The sequence below is a fragment of the Vidua chalybeata genome, chromosome 18 (assembly GCF_026979565.1).
Source record: "Vidua chalybeata isolate OUT-0048 chromosome 18, bVidCha1 merged haplotype, whole genome shotgun sequence".
Taxonomy (NCBI): domain Eukaryota; kingdom Metazoa; phylum Chordata; class Aves; order Passeriformes; family Viduidae; genus Vidua; species Vidua chalybeata.
In genome coordinates this window covers 13,889,493-13,897,382 of record NC_071547.1, presented here as the reverse complement: position 1 = coordinate 13,897,382, position 7,890 = coordinate 13,889,493, and positions in this window count along the sequence as shown.

Below are 7,890 nucleotides of genomic sequence, written 5' to 3'. Positions count from 1 at the left end.
CCTGCCAGGGCTCACCTTTCTCTCTGCTCTGGAACTCTTCTGGGTGGGTCACACCTCACATGTGCCCATGGTTGCAAAGGAGAAAAGGTTTATATATGTACATAAAAGTTTACACATCTATCAATAGCTATATACCTGCATATGTATGCATATATAAATACACAAATCCCTGCATCCCGGGAATGGGTGTGCAGGGCTGTGCTGCACACTTCTGGGTGCTCCACTAGCCTTTGTGTGACCAGAGAGACAAGCAAAGCAGAGGAGATTTTGGTTTGGTGACTCATTTCAGGAAGACCTGATTGTTGAATCGCAGAATGGTTTGGGTGGGAAGAGAACTTAGAGCCCATCCAGTGCCACCCTTGCCATGGGCAGGGACACCTCCCACTGTCCCAACCTGGCCTGGGACACATACAGGGATCCAAGGGCAGCCACAGCTGCTCTGGGCACCCTGTGCCAGGGCCTGCCCACCCTCCCAGGGAAGAATTTCTTCCTAAAGTGTCATCTAAACCTGCTCTTCACTGGTTTGAAGCTCCCTCAGGAAAAAGCTGTCCTTGCTGCCCCCATACAGGTCCATCCCTGGAGCCTGGCAGGGACCTTTCCTGGCTGAGCAGAGAGGGCTGGAAAAGTGGTGTCTGTGGCCCAGGGAGGACAAGGTCTGATTGGTGCAATGGGACTTGCTTTTAAAGCACCTCTTGATGTTTCTGATCTGTTTTTAAGCCTGAAGCCCTCACATCCCTCTCTGCAGCCCCCACATTCCATCCCCCTCCAGCCTCACCCCAGTCCCCAGTGTCATGGACCCTCTGCGCTTGGCAGGAGGAGATGGGCATGGTGGGCCTGATCTCGGCCTGGCTTCTCTTCACCCTCATGTCTTGGGCTCTGCTACATCCCTCTATCCATGCCTAGCCTTTTTCCCTCTCTCTTTCCCCCTGTTACGGTCTCTTGTATTTCCCTCTTTCACCCTCACTTCCTATCCTTCCTCTCAGTCCATGCACTAGTTTGCTCATAGCCAGCAAGGTTCTTTTGGGGATAGAAAACAACCTTGCCAAGAGCATAATTTTGCTGTGCCCTGGATAGCAATTCTTTATTTAGCAGCCTGGAAAACCCCGGTTAATACAACCACAAATAGAAATGTGCTTATCAGGATTTGTATTAGGAGAGAACTGGTTAAAACTTTGGTGGGTGGAAGTCAGTGGAGCCTCACTCACTTCCAGGGGGCTCCCCTGATTTAGACTCACTGAGCTCAGGCCAAACATTTACATTTCCAGTGTACAGACATGATAAAATGGAATAAAAACAAAATACTAAACTTGATCCCATCTTAAAGCTTTATGTGAACTATAAATGTGTTTGAAATAAATCAGGTAGCTTTCATGGGCCCTATAAGTCAGACCCCTTGGCTTCCAGAGGACTGAGGTGCAAAGCCAATTGCTCAGCCCTCCTGCTTCTTTCTGTGAAGGGTTGATGCTCTGTGAAGGGTTGATGCTCTGTGGAGGGTTGATGCTCTGTGGACAGTTGATGCTCCCTGGAGGTGTCCTCTGTTCAGAGAATGGGCTACAAGTGCTTGCCCTGACTGAAGAGTCAAGCCCTCCAAGGTCAGGGGATCAGGAATTAGAACTGCATGGGTAATAAGAACTCACTTTTCCTGGCGCTTCTGAGTTATGAAATACCCTCTAGCCACAGACAGGGCTGGTTTTCACATCTCACTCATTTTTTGTGGCTTCCTATTTCTTTTCAGGTTTTGATTTATGGTAAATTCCTTTAAATGTTGACTGAGACACTAAATAAGGGAAAAAATAAACCAACAAAAGGCAAATTGCCTTTCCTTTACAGATGATCTACCACTGTGTTAAATTTCAGGTTCATACTTGGGGCATCTGACATTACCACCGTTCAAAGAGATCTGAAAGACAGCAGCTAAATTATTCCTAATCTTGTCTCCTAGGCTGCTTAAAACATAGTTGTGTTGCTCTAAAAAATACATATACCCCAAGGCAGACAGCGTGGGTTGAAATGGGAGGTCGAGGGGACAGGTGCAGTTAAAAGTAACTAAAAGCAGAGTTGCAGAGGCAGCAGTGCCTCGTGCCTTCAGTGAAGTCAGCAATGCTGAATGTTTTGGGGCTTGCAGAGCAGAGTATCTGTTTTCTCTGCTGCTTTAAAGGCTTTCCTCAAGTCCTTCCATGGTTTAGCGTGCTCAGTGCTGGGTCACCCTTGGTGTCTGAGCAGCCCTTTTCAGAAAAAAAAAGCAGCTTTTTGGCTCAGGGTTGCTGCATTTTGTGAGAGTTTGTGTTGGCTTCTGCTTAGTGATGTTTGAGTGACCTTCAAACACAGGGCAGCAAAATTCTTCCTGATACACTACAAAAAAATGATAAGAATGAGGTCTCTGCTCATGAGGGGGATTGTGCTGGTCCCTTGTGCCACTGATTGATCCCTCCTGATCTTCAGCACCTGCTGCTGTTTGGACTTCAGATGACCCTGGAGAAAGCTGGAGCTTTCACCAGAGCACTCACCAGCCTGCGGTGCAGGGTGTGCCCAGGCAGCTCCAGCACCCCATGGACAGCTCTGGGCTGTGCCCAGGAGCTCTGGGCTGCACCCTGAGCCTGTTTCCTTTGGGAAAGGAGCTCACCTGGGAGATTTCATCTGGTCTTGCCTGAGCCTCTGGGGCTTGAGCCAGGGAGGGGGGCAGGTCTGCTCTGGACCCCAGCTGAACCAGCCAGCAGAGGTGGTGGGATGTGGATGTGTCCCATAACAGGGGACAGAAGTGCATGCTCAGGAAGCACCTGCAGTGTTTCCACCAAGCTTTCTCATGTCTGAGTTTTTAATGGTCCAGGCTACACTTGGAATGGGACAAAATGGGCATTCTAGAACTGGGAAAAGGGCAAGGTTGTTTATCCCAAATGTCTGGTATTGATGTTCACTAAGATAAAAAATAATAAAGGAGGGGGAAAATGCTGCAAACTTACATGACAAGCCAAATCCTGGGTTTATTGCTGCCTCCTGAGGGATTAGAGTAGCAGGAAGGAGCTGAGCTGTTTTCTCTCTGGTGGGTGATTGCAATGGGTACTGTCTCTCCTTAGCCTTCCCGATAAGAACTTTGGCTTTGCTTCATGCACCTGAGCTGTGGGATAAATTGTTGGGGTGATCCTATAGATCTTGAGCAGCTTAAGTTACTCTATGGTTTTACTGCATTCCAAAGTGCCTGGTGAAGTGGGAAGCAGCCCTTGCATGACCACACGTGACCCCACTCCTGTGTCACTTTGGCTGGGGCTCTTTGCTGTCCCTGTGCTCCCCAGTGCCTGTCACACCTGCCTCTGCCACGGTGATGTTTGCCACATGCTACCTGTGTGTCATGGGGTGTCCTTGGAACACTCCATCCTGGCCCTTTGTGGGTTTCATAGATCTTTCCAAAAGGGACAGACTTTGTTTCTGACCCTGCATGACTCCAGGCACTGGCCACCCTGCTGCATCCAGGGCAGCCACCAACACCAACATCTCCCTGTCTTGTTGCATTGCTCCATCCCCTTTGGGGTCTGCAAAGCACCAGGCCGACCCAAGGCTCCAGATGGACCCAGGTGTTATTATCATATCAATATCCCGTTATCATAATGACAGGAAGGAGATGGCTGCACATGGAACAAAGCCTGCCAGATGCAGTCAGTTCCTTTATTCCAGTTCTGACGGGATCACGGAGCACATGGCAAAGCACTTCTGCTCCTTCAGAGTTGTCCCCCTGCCCCTTCATGTCACCACACACTTTTGGCTCCCAACATGTGTAAATTCATTTATTTGCTGGCACACCCCCATCCACCCAATGAAGACAACAAAGGGCAAAGCATGACTCAAAGATTGAGCTGGATAATATCCACTGCAGATCTGACAGTGATACATACATTGCATTTTTAAAAGTTCTTTATTCTGCCACAAATGATGCACCAGCAATGCATTTCATAGGCAGCTTTCCCCAGAGATTCCCTCTGCCTCTTTTCACCCTGTTCCTGCCAGCCCATGGCATTGCTCCTGCTCTTCCAGGGAACGTTGTCCTTCCTGCATCCCTGCGCAGCCTCCGCTCTCCTGCTAAACCAGACCTGTGTCTCTGCTCCTTCCCTGGCTCCATTTCAGAGTTCATTTGTGCTGCACGACTGTCGCCCTGTTCTTTTGAGAGTTTTAAAGTTCTAAAAGTTTCCATGCCTTCTGATGTTTACATATTTCTACTGCAGTTCTCACACATTGTTCATATAAACAATGATTGCTTTGCATTCTTCTTTGTGGGTGGAGAGAATTGATGGACTATTAGTTTGACCGGTGTGGTTGGAGAGGTGACAATACCACCCTCCAATCCACTGTCATTTTTGCTATGCTATATATAGTGGAGTCAGAAAATAAAGTTTGCTTTTTCAGTTCTTCTTCTTTCCTTTTACATCTAGACTGCTTCTTTGAGTTATTTCGTGTTGTAGTGTGACACACGAACACACAAGGTGGGACATCAGGTGCCAAGGAAATCTCTGTCAGGCTGCAGGGCTGGTTTTGAATGGGCTCCTAAGAGGCAGCCAAGGACCATCCATGTTTGGCAGATAGACCCAGGGCTGCAGCTGATGCCCAAACACCCAGCTGAGCAGACACAATGTGCCCAAAATGAATTTGGGCATCAATGAAAATGGGCTTGTGAAATTGGGTGCTATGGGAGCTGTCTGAGAGAAGCCCTTGGTCCTCATGCATGTGCCATGGGAGGGGGGCTGGGAGAGCCTGAGACAAAGGGACATGGTGGCAAGGGATGTTTGTCCACACTCAGGCTGATCTGAGAAGGGGAAGGAGATCCCAAGCTAAAATATAGATGGGAGGTTCAGATTAGTTATTGGGAAAAATTTATTCCCAGAAAGGATGACCAGGCATTGGAACTGCCCAGGACAGTGGTGGAGTCACTATCCCTGGAAATATCCAAAGGGCATTTGGATGTGGCAGCTGTGGACATGGTTTTGTGATGAATATGGTGGTGCTGGGTTAAGGGTTGGGCTTTTCAACCATTGTGATTCTAAAAGGCGATTTTGTCTCTGTGGCTGCCCCAAAAAAAGCTGGGGGTGCTGACAGACTGAAATATCTCAGGAAGGACACTCCTACCATTTTTTGGGCTCAGCACCACCTTCTCAGCCTGACTTGGCCAAAAACAACCAGGGAAATTAGACCTGGATATTTCCAAACATCCTCCCTCTCTGTCCCTTCAGATGCAGCGGAAGCCCCAAAACACAGAACAGGGAAGAAAGACTCAGCGTGTGAAAAACACAGTGTTCCAAGAAACTCAGTGGAGGGACTGAAATGTATCTCTGGGAGGACAGAGCTGGTGGGGCTGCCATGAGAGGAGGTGGAAAAGAGCGACCAGAGGCAGTAGCCAGTGGCTAGGGAAGGGGAGCTGACTGTCCAAGGCTGGTGAGGGCACAAGCAGTATGGACCAGTACAAGGGCTGTGGTTCCAGGAAAAGCTGCACAGTGGCATGGCCATGGCAGTGTTGGGTTATGCAGTGATAGAACAAGGGGCAATGACTTCAAAATGAAAAAGATTTAGATTAGAGAGTAGAGATTAGAGGTTAGATTTATATTAGAGATTAGAAATTAGGAAGAAATTCTTCCCTGAGAGGCTGGTGAGGCCCTGGCACAGGGTGTCCAGAGCAGCTGTGACTGCCCCTGGATTCCTGGAAATGTCCAAGGCCAGGTTGGGCAGGGCTTGGAACAGCCTGGGACAGTGGGAGCTGTCCCTGCCATGGCAGGGGTGGCACTGGATGATCTTTAAGGTCCTTTTCAAACCAAGCCATTTTATGATCCTATGATTCTATGACCTCGTTACTTGGAATTTAGTAGGAATTTAGCAAAGACTGAGCATCCCTGAGAGCCCAGAAAATGTGATGCAGTTTGGCTCAGATCCTGGCTGAGGATCTGGAAGAGGCAGAGTGTCAAGGCAAAGCAGCATTTGGATTTCAGAGGAGTGGCATCAAAAGGCACTTCAAAGGCACCCCCAGGACCCTGGGGTTTGTGACAGTGCGTAGACAGGGATGGGGACATGGGCACACGGTGCAGAGCCTGAGGTGCTGGAAATCAGAGATCAGGCCTTTCTCTTTGAAGATGGTACCCCCCAAGTGCTCAGTAAATCCAGCCTGGAGAGGGAAGGAGCCAAGCTCAGATTTTGAATCATGGTCCAGGGGGGATGAAAGTTATTTTGTAAAAGTTCTGCCAATGCATTTTAGGAAATCAGTACATCCCATTTGGCCTGGCTTTCCTCAAGTAGGTCACTGGTTAATCTGATGCAGGCAATGAGCCACTTTCTTTCTGTTTATTCTTTGATTTTGCTTTTCTAGCAGGTATAGCTTCAGAACCAGCATGATGAAAGAGTATTTATTGCTGGCACCTGAAAGCATTATGCTCCAATAGGTATCTGCATTTAATTTCAAACACATCAGGATGTCTCTAATTCCCCGGCCATGGGAAGTTAGTTGGGTGTTGTGAATACTTTGGAATAATTTTTCATTAGTTCTCTAGTGGGGTGGTCATAAAGCTGAATTTTAAAAGTTAAGGTAAAATGTCTGCTTGTCCAATTAGAATAATCTCAGAATGGTGGAAACACCAGTTTTATGTGTGCAAATTAATTTATCGCAATTAAAATTATGCAAGAAGGAAAATTCTCTAAAGTCTCCAAAAGAGCAAAGACAATATAATTTACAGACTCTGGGAATGAGGGCTGTTAAAGGTGCAGACTTGGGAAATATTTGCTGTAATATATTAAAAGAAGCAGGAAGGCAACTTAGTGAAAAGGGTTTTTTTTGGTACTTTGCAGGAAGCATCACAGAATTTTATTTTGGGAGCACAAAGCAACAAGGAAACCCTTAATGTTTTTGTGATCTGTGTTTGTCCCTGTGTGTTCTGAGATATCACAGTCTGAATATTTGTGATCAATAAATCATCTGGGAAATTATTAATGTTGTTTGATTTCAAAATTATTGCCTTGTCCCTTTAATAGGCAGTTGAGAGCATTTTGAAACTGTTATTTCAGGCTGCCTCGAGGTGTGGGGAAGAGATTGCTGCCTCAGATTCACACCTGCAGGTTTCTCCAGGAAACATCAATGCTATAAATTTTTATTTGCAATGAAAATTTAGATTATGGAACATTCTGAGGATGAATGCACTAATTAGTTCATATCTGAAGTAAAGTGTGGGAGCAAAATGATGTCTGCAAATTTCAGGTACAGGGGGAGATGCTGTTTGGGACTGGGATACAACCTGTGAGTTCTAGCCAGCTCCCACAGCAGGGAGCAGCCACTGTGTTCATTCACTGCTGGAGGAGCCCAGAAGAGCCCTGGAGCTGCCCCAAGGGCTGGTGCCCCTCTGCTCTGCAGCCAGGCTGGGAGAGCTGGGGGTGCTCACCTGGAGAGGGGAAGGCTCCAGGGAGAGCTCAGAGCCCCTTGCAGGGCCTAAAGAGGCTCCAGGAGAGCTGGAGAGGGACTGGGGACAAGGGATGGAGGGACAGGACACAGAGAATGGCTTCCCAGTGCCAGAGGGCAGGGATGGATGGGAGATTGGGAAGGAATTGTTCGCTGGCAGGGTGGGCAGGCCCTGGCAGAGGGTGCCCAGAGCAGCTGTGGCTGCCCCTGGATCCCTGGCAGTGCCCAAGGCCAGGCTGGACCCTGGGGCTTGGAGCAGCCTGGGACAGTGGAAGGTGTCCCTGCCCGTGGCTGGGAGATGGAGTGGATGAGCTGTGACGTCCCTGCCAGCCCAAACCATTCCATGAATCTGTGAATATCCCTCCTGATCCCCAGAATGAACTCAGCCCTCCAGGACCAGTTTTGGCATGCAGAGAATGATGTCACCACCCTCCATCTCCCAAATGAAAGAGACACCGGAAATGACATGG